The sequence below is a fragment of the Dama dama genome, chromosome 5 (assembly GCF_033118175.1).
Source record: "Dama dama isolate Ldn47 chromosome 5, ASM3311817v1, whole genome shotgun sequence".
In the NCBI taxonomy this organism is placed as follows: Eukaryota; Metazoa; Chordata; class Mammalia; order Artiodactyla; family Cervidae; genus Dama; species Dama dama.
The window spans coordinates 17,592,304-17,606,309 of NC_083685.1; the positions used below are offsets into that span (position 1 = coordinate 17,592,304).

The 14,006-nt window shown below is 40.9% G+C and overlaps 1 protein-coding gene across 6 annotated transcripts in view; it reads left to right on the forward strand.

Moving 5' to 3' along the window:
• Positions 1 to 3,276: 3,276 nt before the first annotated feature.
• The window catches only part of ATXN2 (ataxin 2), a 100,828-nt gene continuing 90,098 nt past the window's right edge, over positions 3,277 to 14,006 (forward strand). For all 6 annotated transcript variants that reach the window (XM_061141903.1, XM_061141907.1, XM_061141905.1 and 3 more), the window contains exon 1: positions 3,277 to 3,422. The gene's annotated coding sequence lies outside the window, so the exon portion shown is untranslated. The remainder of the gene's footprint in view (positions 3,423 to 14,006) is intronic.

The following is a 14,006-nucleotide window of genomic DNA, read 5'->3' on the forward strand; positions in this document are numbered from 1 at the left end:
CGGGAATTCTAACCACTAGGCTACCAGGGAACGCCCAAGAAATCAAATTTTCATGATGAACTCTCAAACATTGCAGATGTGGATGTAAAATGGGACAGTCACTTTGAGGAAGAGTTTGACAGTAGGCAAAATAAATTTAAAAAAATAAATTTAAAAATTTAAATTTATTATTTCACCCAACATTCCATTACTAGGCATCTGCTCAAGAGAAGTAAAAACATATGTCCACATGAAGACATATGTTTACAAATGTTCATAGCAGCATTATTTATAATAGCCCCAAACTTGAAACAATCAAAATGTCCACCAACTGGTGAGTAGATACACAAAATGTGGTACAATCATCCTTCAGTATCCTCAGGGGATTGGTTCCAGGAACCATATGGATATCAAAACCCAAGCATGCTCAAGTCCCCTATATAAAATGCTGTGGTATTTGCATATAACCTATAGTATATGTGCTGCCGAAGCGAGCACTGCATATAACCTATAATACAGACTTCTGTATACTTTAAATCACCTTTTGATTACTTATAATACCTAATACAATGTGAATGTTAAGGCAATAGTTGCCAGAGTTGGCCAATTCAAGTTTTGCTTTTTGGAACTTTCAGAAGTTAAAAAAATTTTTTTTTCTGGTTGGAGGGGGGATTCCCTAGCAATCCAATGGTAAGGGCTTGGCCCTTTCACTGCCAGGGCCTGGTCAGGGAACTAAGATCCCACAAGCCACATGGCACAGCCAAAAAAACCAAAACCAAAACAAAACCTGTAAAAAAAAATTTCTTTCAATCCATGGTTGATTGAATCCAAGGATGCATGAATCCTGTGGATATGGAGGGCCAACTGTATATCCATACCATGGAATACAACTCAGTGATAATAAAGAATAAAAACCCTGATATGCTATGACGTGGATAAGCCTCAAAAACATTGTCAAGTGAAAGAAGGCAAAAAACACTTTCTGTAAAATTCCCTTTATATGAAATGTACACAGTAGATAAAGACAGAAAGTAGATTAGTGGTTGCTTGTGCTGAGAATGGAAACCAGGAGTACCCAGTATAAAGGACCCTTGGGAGATGGAAATGCTTCGAAATTAACTGTGACGGTGGTATAACTGTGTAAATTACTGAGAATCACTGAATTGGCAAATTTTATAGTATGTAAATCACACTTCAATAAAACCATTAAGATATAGTTTCAATAGTAATAGAAGAAAACCTGAGCTTTCTCAGCATAAATGAAATCAAGTTCAGCTATCTCAGCTTCAGGTCTTCTTATTCCGCTTTCTTTTTTGCTCCCATATGTCTGGAATTTGGTCCTAACATTGAATTTTGGGACCTTGGTCTCAGATATGGCTAACTGTCAAATCATTAAACCAGAGAAAGTTGACCGTATTTCAATTATGGTCTACCCACCCCCGCCCCCCCCCACCCCCGCCCCCAATCCGGCTTTTTTGACTGTTTCCTTTGGTTTAATTTTTAAAGGATTTTGCAACTGTTAGTTTAAAAGAATGCTCTTTCCTCTCTCAACCTCCTTTTTACCTCAGATGGAAGATAAAATTGATATCCCAACTTTTCACATGTTTGCAGAATATGATAACCACTTTTGCCCCACCTACGAGATTAATTTCAATTTGGCTACTGGAAGTTCACGGCTTAATAATTTTCTAAACTTTTTAAAAATATCTTTACCTTTATCTGACAATTCTGGAAGACTGAGGTAAACTTTGGTGTTTCTTCCCTACCATTTCCTGAAGTAATTTCACTTCTTAAAAAACTAAAAAGGTTTTAGTCACTCTCCCCTAAAAGTTATTTACTGCTTCCAGTTTAATTGAAATGCATTAGAAAACAAAAAGAAAGAAACAAAAGAAACAGGGACTACTGTGCTGGCTACCAGACTAAGTTAAAGTAAAACTTCTGAAGGGGCCAAGGTCTAAAGTTCGCACGTTTTTGTGAGGTCTGTTCTGTCTACACCGAAGGAGACCCCATTATCCATAGTTCTACCAATCATGTACAATTTCCTTATGAGTCTCATCAATGAGGAAAAAGAAGTTCAAGTGAGGGAAACTGGGTTCAAATGAAGGTCAGATACCCAAGAGAGTTTTCTGGTTAGTGTTGCTGGGGTTGAAAAAGTGGGGAAAAGGTAACCAGATGTGAGTGGCCCCGGGAGGTTGTTCGATTCCAACCCTGTAGGTCTTGGCAAGGAAAGACAGGACGGCCTGTCTGACACCCGGCTGACACAGTGAGAGCCTACCGTGTGTGAGGTGCCGGGGATACAAAGAAAACTATGGCATGCTTGTGTCCAAGCTGATTTATATGTAGCAAGACGGTCTCGTCCTGAAGACACTCGCAGTCCATTTTCGAGGTTGCATCAGGTGGGGCCAAACACGGATTTTCCTAGCAGTCTAAGAACGTTGAACGCTTGAGGGGGGCGGGGCAGAAACGCTTTGCTTCGGTCCTCTATACTAGGCCGGCCCTTCTGGCGAAGACAGACACGCCCTCTCCGAAGGGCAGACCCGCCTCAAGGAGGGCGGATCCGGCTAGGGCCGGCGGTCGGGGCCTCACCCGACCCCCGCGAACGCGGCCCAGCGCGGCGCCCGCTCCTCACGTGTCCCTCCCGGCCCCGGGGCCGCCTCACGTTCTGCTTCCGTCCGACCCTTCCGACTTCCGGTAAAGAGTTCCCACTCCATACCTCCGCGCCCACCTGGAATCGCCACGCGGCACCTCTGTGCCCGACCCCCGATGCGCCCGACGGCCGCAGCTCCTCGGGGCCCCGCGGCGGCTATCGAGCCTCGTCGCTTCGCCGCGGCCAGGTGGCCCGGGCGGCGCTCGCTCCCGCGGCCGGCGCGGCGGGGCGGCGGCAGCGGCGGGGCTCCGGGACCGTATCCATCCGCCGCCCCTCCCCCGCCCGGCCCCGGCCCCCCTCCCTCCGGTCAGCGCTCGCCTCCCTCCTCCTCAGACTGTTTTGGTAGCAACGGCGGCGGCGCGGCCCGGCCCGGCTCCCGGCGACTTCTCGGTTTCGGCGGGCCTCCCCGCCCGTTCGTCGTCCTCCTGCTCCCCCTCGCCGGCTCGGGCGCCCCCCCGGCCGCGCCAACCCGCGCCTCCCCGCTCGGTGCCCGCGCGTCCCCGCCGCGCTCCGGCTTCTCGGCGCGCCCGGCTCCCGGCAGTCCCCGCCCGGCGTGCGGGCTGGTGTATGGGCCCCTCACCATGTCGCTGAAGCCTCATCAGCAACAGCAGCAGCAGCAGCCGCAGCCGCAGCCCGCGGCCGCCAATGCCCGCAAGCCTGGCGGCGGCGGCGGCCTTCTCACGTCGCCGGCCGCCGCGCCGTCCTCAGTCTCGTCGTCCTCGGCCGCGGCTTCCTCCTCCTCCTCCTCCTCAGTGGCGGTGGCTAGCGCAGGCGGCGGGCGGCCGGGCCTGGGCAGGTGGGTGTCGCGCCTCAGCCGCCTCGGCTCGGGGCCTGGAGCAGCTTGGGCCTGACGTCCCCTCCCCCGCGGCCGCACCGCGGTCCCCGCCCCGTGACCGGCGGGACTGGGGGCCTGCAGTGGGGGTGGGGCTCCCGTCTAGAGCCTGGGGGGGGGGGGTCGGGTGAGGGGGCGCCGCGGGATCCCTCTGAGAATGGCGATGTCCAGGCTTTTGAACATCCCCACCCCCTTCCGCCAAACGGTCAAGATGGAAGGACTGGGCAGCCTCCCCTTCTCCATTTAAGTGTTTGGGAGGGGTTCACAGGTCTCGGCGATTGTCAGCCCTTGATCACCTTCTTTAAGGCTCCTCCGCCCCCAACGGGGGGGATGCTTGGGCACAGCTCCCATCCCCTTTAAATGTTAACATGGAAGGTTCTTTAGGTTATCTGCCGAAACTTGCCAACTCCCCCGTTTGGGAATAACGAGGGAGGGGGGAAAGTTAGGGCAGCGTCGTCCCCCCTCCCAACCCCCGGCCTGTTAAAGGGGCAGCCGCGGGCTTATCTGGAATCATTAGGGTCTGTCCAGTCTTCTCACCCACCCGCTTCCCTGCCCAAGGAGAGATCGAAGGACCGGGTTGAGGTGAGTGGACAGAGACCCCCCTCACCCCTCCCCATTTAAGTCTAAGGCGGCGGCCGGGGGCTCCGGAGCTGCTCTGAAATCGTGGGGCTCAGTGCAGTCTCCTGCAGCGTCCCGCCCTCCCCCACCTAAGGAAGGGGTGGGGAGTGCCCGGCCCCCTCCAGGCCTCCCTCCTTCCCCCGCAAGGCCTCTCCGGCGCGGGTGGTGGCTGAGCCGCATTGCTGTTCCGAGGCCGCGGAGAAGGCGCCTTTGAATAGTGGTGGGCGAGGGCCGGACTAGGGACCGAGGGGGTGGTGGCGGCAGGGCGCGGGCACGCTGTGTATTTTTCCTCAACCCTTGCCCCAATTTATAAATTTCAAGAGGAGAGGAATCGCAGCAGGGGATACGGTGGGGTTCCGGAAGGCAGAAATGGGGGTGTTTACTTGCTTGGTCTTCCCCACTCCCCACCATGACCCAGGTTTGTGGTACAGACTGGGGGCTCAGCGTTGTCTCAGTGACCTGGGTCTGGCTCTGGAGGGTGTGTGTGTATGTGGGGGGGTGGGGGGTTGTCAGTTCGTATTTCATGAACTAAGAAAATGCTTAGTGTTCAAACGGAGTAGCAAATGTCAATAGACTCCATTCCATTGTGGCCAGTGTCCTTAACTTGGGGAGTGCCGCCAGAGCTCACCAAGGGCACGCAAGTCCATTTCCCCTGTGTCCCATCCATGTTGCCGGCACTGCCATGCGTCCCTTAGGCCTAGGCAGGGTTGGCAGGCTGGGTGATAAGGGTCCTGTTTAGATCTCCTGGCTTTAAAAGGTGGGATAAGGGGATTTTTTCATGCAGAGTTTTCTTTTTGAAAAAAGGTTTTTAGTAGTCCATTTCCAAACAATTTTCATTTGTGGCAGAAGTTATCCCATCAAGATGATTCGGAGCTGATTTTTTAAGGAATTCTGCCTCCGTGTGGGGCAATCGGGAACATTGATTTACTTGCTTTCTACCCTACCAACCACCGTCCTCCCAGTTTCTCCTTTGAAGCATCTACAGATGCTTCTTATCAAAGCTAGTTCAAAAAAAAAAAAAAAAACTAGTTCAAAAAAGTGGGGAAAAATGCTTATTTTCCCAGTTCTGTCCATATAGGATTCTGTAACTTCAGTTCCCCATTTTCTGTGGCATCCATAGAGAGAGAGGGAAAAAAAAATTTACACATAATTTTTATAAAAAAGGAGTGCACTGTTTTTTCCTTCTTGGGATCAGATAGGAATCTGGGGATTTCCCTGGTGGTCCGGTGGTTAAGACTTAACCTTCCAATGCAGGGGGTGCAGGCTCCATCCCTGGTGGGGGGGCTAAGATCCCACAATGCCTTGGGGCCAAAAAAACCAAAACATAAAACAGAAGCAATGTTGTAACCAATTAAATAAAGACTTTAAAAATGATCCACGTCAAGAATCTTTAAAAGAAAAACAAAACAGGAATCTGGCAGATGTATTCAACTTGTTCAAATAATTAAAAAGTAAAACTTAGGTTGCATATACTTTCTTTCCTTAGGCTTAAAAATTATAACGAAGAATTTGTTCAAGAGTGGCTTGAGTGATCAAAAATATTTGAAATGTTTTCCTACCACAGATCTTTTTTTGTTCCTTGAGACTTTATAAACATTTAAGTTTTAGATTCTTGTTTTAAGTTCTTTTATTTGAGGCATGAATTGTAGCCCTTATTTTTTTTGATAAATGTGTGATGTTTCATTTAATGAGTTGAATTCACATAGTGTGAAATTTTGTACTTTTACATGTTTAATGTACTTGTAGAATTCCTTTCAAAATTGAATCACTGTTACTGATGTCTTTGTAAACTAATGATAGTTTCTAGAGCTTCTTCAGTTACACTAGTGTGTATCAGCAGTTAAAATGTGTTTCTGGGACCAAAGGTGAATTTTTAAAAAATGCAGCTTTGGGTTTGATATGTTTGGAGACAGTAAAATATTCTTGAAAGTCTAGAAATTCACATGTCTGCTTTAAATAGTACTACATCTCATCATATTTGACCTTTTTTTCTGTTGTAAATAGTGGATTTTCGTGGCTTTCAAAAATTCTCTTTGTCATATGTTTTAAAGGTGGCTGTTTTCTCTTAGTAAGTTTGATTATAATTTTACCTTAATCCAATTCTTATTTTTGTCACTTTGATTTTTATGTAGTTTTAGTAATTGTGTATGTTATTTTGTATTCAGCTCTTTTCTTATTTAACACCACATTATGGATTTTCTTAAGTTTTTACCTAACCATTCTGTTGTGGGGATTTGATTTTCCACATTTTTTGCTATTGTAGATAGCGGTGCAGTAAGCATCTTTTTATTAACAGCTTTTTGCCTTGGTCTAATTATTTTCTTAAAGAAGGTTCCCAGGAGTGGTTTTACTGGGTCAAAGGGCTTCAAGTTTTTATGCTTGCTGGCTGTGCCATAATACTCTTCAGGAGACTTGTGTGTTAAAGAGGTGGCTCTTTTATAGAATGGCTTCTTTGTAGGTTGTTGAACTTTGGGGGATTTTCAAGGGAAAAGTTGGATTTACTGTCAAGTGCAGTACACAATTTAGTGCTTTTGTTATCTGTTTATCTTGGAATTTAGTGTCACTGAGGATTTAATAATGTATGTGAAAATGTCTTGAAAATTGTTAATACTAATGAGGACACATGGTATAACCGTGTGCTGATGATTCTCTCTCATTAGAGGAATGACAGTCTTGAGGACTTTATTCTAAAACTTTTTTGTTTTGTTTTTGGTTAACCTTCCTCGTTCATCTCAAAGTATTTTTTAATCAGCTGCTAGGTTATGACCGAAGTATTTTTTGGTAACTTTTTTTTTTTTTTTTTGTAATTTCATAGTACTTTTGGGACTTATCACTGGTTAAACCTTATCTCTTTCTGTTCCACATTCCATTCCCCAATTTTAAAAAAGAAATATGTGTGTGTGTATGTACATAGACATAGATACGAGTTTACAGTCCTATTAATTGTATTCCATACTCTAAATAATGGGCTTTCTCGATGGCTCCAGTAGGTAAAGAATCTGCCAGCAATGCTAGGAGACACAGGAGATAGTGGGTTTGATCCCTGAGTTGGGAAGATCCCCTGAAGGAGGAAATGGCAACCCTCTTCAGTATTCTTGCCTGGGAAATCCCACGGACAGTGGAGTCTGACGGGCTACAATCTATGGGGTCACAAAGAGTCGAACATGGCTGAGTACTTGCACGTTATTAGAATTTCTTTGGATACAGGATTAAGTGTGAATGAAAACTTTTAGTAATTTTCAGTTTAGGACTTGCTTACTGCTTCTTTCTCTTAAAGCATTGTGACTTAGAAATTATGCTGCAGTTCATTGTAATTATCATATTTCCTTTTAAATATTGATGAAATTTTGTCTTTAAATTTCTTATAGAAGAGCCTAAAGAAAACTGCTTTCATTCAATACATAAATTCATTGAAAATCTGGGTACAATAGAGATGTAGGTGCTTGGGATATTTATAAAAGGAAAGATAGCTCTCTCCCCGTTGTTTATATTGTTGAGTCGCTAAGTTGTGTCCAACTCTTTGAGATTCCATAGCCTGTAGCCAGGCTCCTCTGTCCATAGGATTTCCAAGGCTGGAAAACTAGAATGGGTTGCCATTGTCTTCTCCATAGGGTGTTCCCCACCTAGGGATCGAACCCTTGTCTCTTGATCTGCATTGGTAGGCAGCTTCTTTACCACTCAGCCACCTAGGAAACCCTTTATACATTTTGATGTGGCATATTAAGGGAGTGTGATATGGAGGGTGGAGGGAAGAGAATGGGTTGCAATTTTAAATGGATCAGGGGAGGCCTTGTTGAAGAGATAACGTTTGAAAAAAGTTTTGAAGGTGTGGTAGTTAGCCATTTGCTTTTAATCAAGATTAACTAATCATATGGCCCCAGTTGTAGTTTATAAGTTTTAAACTGCATCATCCTTTGCTAAGTCATTCTTTTATGTGGATATTGATGGTAGTCAAATTTGAAATTAATCCAGAGATAATATAGGTGGCTGTTAAATGAGGTACATTTTTGTTTTTTAGTTGGCTTTTTAATTTTACCTAATCAGTTTTAATTTTCATTTTAAGTATCTAGAGAAAAATACTTAATTTTTTTTTATTGGTCAGATAACATCACTGACTCAATGTATATGAATTTGAGCAAACTCCAGGAGGTAATAGAGGACAGAGGAGCCTGGCAGGCTGCAGTGCATGGAGTCACCAAGAGTGGTACATGATTGAGCGACTGAATAACAGCAAGTTGATTTACAGTGTTATGTTAGTTTCAGGTGTACAAATACACTTTTTAAGATTTGGCAAAAACCTACAACAAATGGATTATCTTTGACAAAGGTAAAAGTAAGACTATAGTTGCTTACACATTTTGCATTCTGAAAGGTCAGCACAGTGCATGCTATCGGTCACGGTGCTTCTCTTTTGGTTAAATGTATATTTGTATTTTCTCTGTTTCTCTAATTAGACAGTTATACTTTTACACAGGGGATGTTAACTCATATCATAGCTATTTAATAGACATATGTTTCAACTTAAGGGAGTTTTTTTTTTTTCCCTAAGTTGTTACAGCTGTGTTAGCACTTATTTTCATCATTGCAGAGTATGCTTTTATACCTTGAAAAGGATTTTTAAGCTTTTATAAGATTTTTTCCCCTAGAATTGTAATTTTCTATTTTGATGAGATAGTAATAGTATTTTGATATATTAGTTTAAGCCTAAACAAAACCCTGTCTCTGTAGTTATGTTAAATGATTGTGACTCTGATGGAGATAACAGGTCTACCTGCTACTGTATCTTTTTAATTGAAAATACTTGCCTTTTTAAAAAAAAATATATATCTGGATCATCTATGACTGTTAACCATACCATTTTAAGAGGTCCATACAGTGATCTTTTTAAGGAAGACTGTCATTAAGAGTAGATTGTGCTTTCCTCTTGAAGTCTTTTTGCCTCCTAAGATGTTAGACTTCAAAAATCAGGGTGTGTTCATCAGAAAATTTACTCATCAGTGAACATGAAGCTAGTATCAAGCTTTTGAAAGGTTGTAGCACCTAAGTCTAGAATTTGTAGACATTTTTGATACCATAATCTTTGCTGACATTATTTATGATTAGAAATAGGTTGAGCTGTATCTTAATTTTTTTAATGTATCCTTAAAGTATAATTTTCTACTAAAAAATTTCTTATATATATTGCACACATACACACATATATATGTATTGTTTTGGGGCATACAAACATGTATAGAATGTGCTCAGCAATGCTTACAATAGAGATTAGAGATGTACTTAAACCATTGTCCAAATCAGATTCTTTCTTGAAATTGAGAAAGTCCTTGTGTATTTCCTTGTTTGTACTTGAAAGTTCTATTGTTTATAACTTGAAAAATTGTGTTTTTTAAAAAGTTCATTTTAAACACTTAATTGTAGAAGAGTGCAGAGAATTTTTTTTGAAGTTCCAAACTCATTTATTTAGCATTAAAAAAATTTTAAACACTATTTATTTATTTAGTTGGCTGTGCCAGGTCTTAGTTGCAGTATGTGGGATCTAGTTCCTTGACCAGAGATTTAACCCAGGCCCCCTGCATTGGAAGCATGGAGTCTTAGCCACTGGACCCCAGGGAATTCCCCCAAATTCCTTTAAATTAAAATCTCTCACAATCTTTTCTTTGAGACAACTACTGTTAGAAATTTGGTGTACGTCTTTTCAGACTTTGTGAAAACTGTTTTGGATTCAAGAGTATATATTGTCTTTTTAAATATTTTTTTCCCTAAAACAAGATTTTAGAGCACAACAAAATAACAGAATATCTTGTCTTAGAAAGGAAGAAATTTTAACCTTTGAGAGGTTAGGGCACTTGCCCAGAGCAACATATTTGTAGTATTTTGTTACATCTCTCTCACTTTCAATAAGTGCAGACAGAGACATAAACAAGATCATACTGTATATTTAAAAGAAGACAGCCACAGTCAGTTTTGGCCCCTCAGGACATCTTTTGTTACCTTGATCTTGGCTTGATAAAATAGAAGGTCTATTTCCTCATCTTTTAAGAAAAAATCCGTGATTTTTCTTAATATTTTTAAGAATTAAATATTTTTAAGAATTTTTAAGAATTCTTAATATTTAAGAATATTTAAGAATTTAAGAATTTTTAAGAATTCTTAATATTTAAGAATATTTAAGAAATCTTAATATTTTTAAGAATTTTTAAGAATTAAGATTTTTCTTAATATTTTTCGTATATATGTGGTGTAAAATCTGCTTAAATGTTAAATCCTTTGTTTTGTTATTTTTAATAGTATAATATTGTTACAAATCTGGGTTGTTGATGAAAGTTTACCACAGCTATTAATCTTAGGCTTTATTTGCTTAAAATTATTTGCAATTGTATTCATGTGAAAATTTGAAATTCCTTTTAATTTGAAGTAGTTCTTACATAGCTTGCTTATACTTTTAAGCCTTGAAGTTGAGTCAAGTGGCTATAAAATGCCAATTTCATGCCATGATTAGTAGCTAGCAGCATTTAGGGAACTGGATAAAATGGCATGCTATAATGGAGTCTTTGTAATTCTCATCAGTTTTGTGGTGCATGACTTATTTTTACTGAGTTTCAGAACTTCAGAATGTTGTCCTCTTGAAAGTGTTACCTTGAGAGACTATCTACCAATGTTGTCAATGTCAAATATTTTTGATTGCCACTTTGTTCATATTGCCTTTTATAAGTCATATGTTAAAAAATATTCTAAGTGGTAATCTTTGTATATAATCTAGAGTAATCCTGATTATAGTCTTAGTTTTTAAAAAAGAAAAGTCTTGTTTTGAATCAAATTGTAAATTGTTTTTTTGGAGCTCATAAACATTTTTTGTGGACCTTGGGTAGTTAACTATTTTCATTCTGAAACACACTTGAAAATAAGGTAGAGAAAAGACTTAAAGTCTTTATGTTGAACCTTGTGCAGATTACAGAAAGGAGAGCGCTTCAGGGCATCTTCTCACTTCATACATGATTCTGCTTTGCTTGTTCTTTTTATAGGTATATATTTACGTGTGTGTGTGTGTGTGTGTGTGTGTGTGTGTGTGTGTGTGTACCATTTTGTTTATTTTGGGCTGTGCTGGGTCTTCATTGCTACACACGGGCTTTCTCTAGTTGCGGCGAGTGGGGCTGCCAGCTAGTTACTGTGCAAGGGCTTCTCACTGCAGTGGCTTCTGCAGAGCCCTGGCTGTACAGCTCACAGGCCCAGTAGTTGTGGCGTGTGGTTTTATATGCCCTGCAGCATGTGGAATCTTCCAGACTAGGAGTTGAACCTGTTTTTTCTGCATTGGCAGGTGGATTCTTAACCACTGGCCCATTAGCCAAATCCCTTAGCTTGCTTTTTTGATTTACAGATTGCGGTAGCCATGAGAAGTAATAATAGTATGATAGGAAGTTAAGAGATGGGAAAATAATAAAAAACAGACACAAGAGCTCAAAAGTTTATCATCATGGGTGTTTTGACTATAAATTGGTAACTCCATGCTTTTGTACACCCCAGAGGCATTACTATTTTATGGCATAATGTAGTTAATTGATGTGCTCCTAATGGTGACTCATAAGACAAGGTTAAATTGTTTTTCATCTTTCAAAGAAGTATTTCAAACTGTAGGTGATGAGCCCTTAGTAAGTTGTAAGATCACTTTAGTGGGTCATGATAGGCCTTTTAGAAACATTTTTTAAAAGTGCAGTGCACTGTAGTATCTTATTCTGAGGGTGAGAATTGTTTTAAGGAACTTGTTTCAATTACTGTATATATACTGTGTTGCAATTTAAACTGTAATTTTTCATTAGTGTAGTCAAGGTCACTGATTTAGAGGCACCGAGATACAGTAAAAGGATTGAGAAAGGATTTTGCAGTTAATGTCTACACTAAAGTTGACAGATTTAGCAAATAAAAATACCGGATACCCAGTTAAAGTTGCATTTTTATTTAAAAAAAAAAAAACAGTTGATTTACAATGTTGTGTTAGTTTGAGGTGTACAGCAAAGTGATTCAGGCGTGTGTATTCTTTTTCAGATTTTTTTCCCTTATAGATTATTACAGAATATTGAGAATAGTCCTCCGTGCTGTACAGTAGGCCCTTGTTGGTCATCTAGTTTATATATAGTTGTGTGTGTGTGTGTGTGTCAGTCCCAAACTTCTAATTTATAACCCCCCAACTGGAATTTCTGATAAACAACCACTAATTTTTTTGGTATAAACAGGTCCCAAATTGCATGTAACAAAATTATTTATTATCTGAAATCCAAATTTAGCTGTGTATCTTTTATCTCCTAACGATAATCTGGACTAGAATTGGCGTTCATCCCCTCGTGACTAAAATTTAAGTTCTGAGGACCGGAACTTCATTTTGCTCATGATTGTGTACTAGTCTTCTGAACCATGCTTGACACTTAAGTGGTCAGATGGTTGAGTGAATTAATGGGCAAGTTACTCACAGGCTCAGTTTCTGTACTTATTAAAGCGGGAAAGAATACCTTCCTTAAAAAGTGACATTCTGCGTTTTTATTATATTAATATACTGACACATATTAAGCTGTCAGTATGCTTTTTGGATCACTCCCATGCATTTGGGGGATCTTATTTCTGTGACCCAAGAGTCAAATCTGGGTCCTTGGCAGTGAAAGCATAAAGCCCTAACCATTAATAAGCCAGGTAATTCAGTATTTTAGAATTACATAGATTTGGAGTTGGAAGTGACTCGTGAGTTTTTAGTTCTTATTCCCTTTACTGTTGAAGAAATTAAGGCCACAGACATTATTTGCGAATATTCGCTCATCATTGGCTGCATAACTGATTTTAGAATCTTGTTCCCTCTTCTTTGTATTAATAATATGTTTCTTAAGAATTGTTTTCAAAATTTGATACTAATTTAGTATTCTAAGGAGAAATCTACCTATCTAGAAAAAGTTTCTCTATGTGTTCCAAATAGACTTTGCTATTTTTTGTTTTCTGACACATTTAAGTGGCAAAGTGTCTCTTTAGTCCTTTTAACTTAAGAACTGGAATCCAAAGTGAAGTTCCTCTGTTTCTACTGGGCATGCCTTTCCTTTCTTGATCCTTAATCTGGCTGGCAAATAGGTTTCACTTTGTCTGTTAATTGTGATTGATTGGTGTATTGTTTGGAGGATTCTGAGATTTCTTTTGGCTTTAGAGAAGAGATGTAGATAGAGAAAGGGGGTGGATTGAGTCTTTTTATCATGGTCACCAGAGGTTATTTGCTGACTGTAGCTTAGTAAACTTCCTGATTGGTTACTTCATGGCCAGATACTTACCACATACTCCACAGCCGTGAAAATCTCTGTCCCCACCTCAAAAACAACAACAACAACAACACTCTCCTAAACATCTTTAATTGTGTACTGTTTCTGTTAAGAAACTTTTAGTGGCTCTCATTTCTAGCTGAATCAAATCCAGACTATTAATAAATAGTCTGTTTGTCAGGTCCCTCCACAGATTGTGGATACTGTATTCTCTAGAATAAATCAAGTTGTGTCAGTCTAGTTATCTTGTCCTCCTAAGCATAGGTTTTTGAAGGCTTAGCTCAGATTCTCTCTTGCATGGTGTTTCACCATATTTGCCCTAGGAAAATGGGATTCTTCCTGTGCCCCTGTGGCTTTTGACAAGTTTTGTTCCTGTGGTATTCAGTGTATGGTGTCTTTTTTTTTTTTTTTTTTTCTTTTAATATTTATTTATTAATTTGGCTGCATCAAGTCTTAGTTATGGCACTTGTGCTCCAGAGTGTGTGGGCTCAGTATTTGTGGCTTGAAGACTTCATAATGTTCCATGGCATTGTGTTCCCCTACCAGGCATGGAACCCATGATCCTTGCATTTCAAGGCAGATTCTTAACCACTGGACCACCAGGGACATACCATATACAGTGTCTTGTATTTAAGTGCAGCAG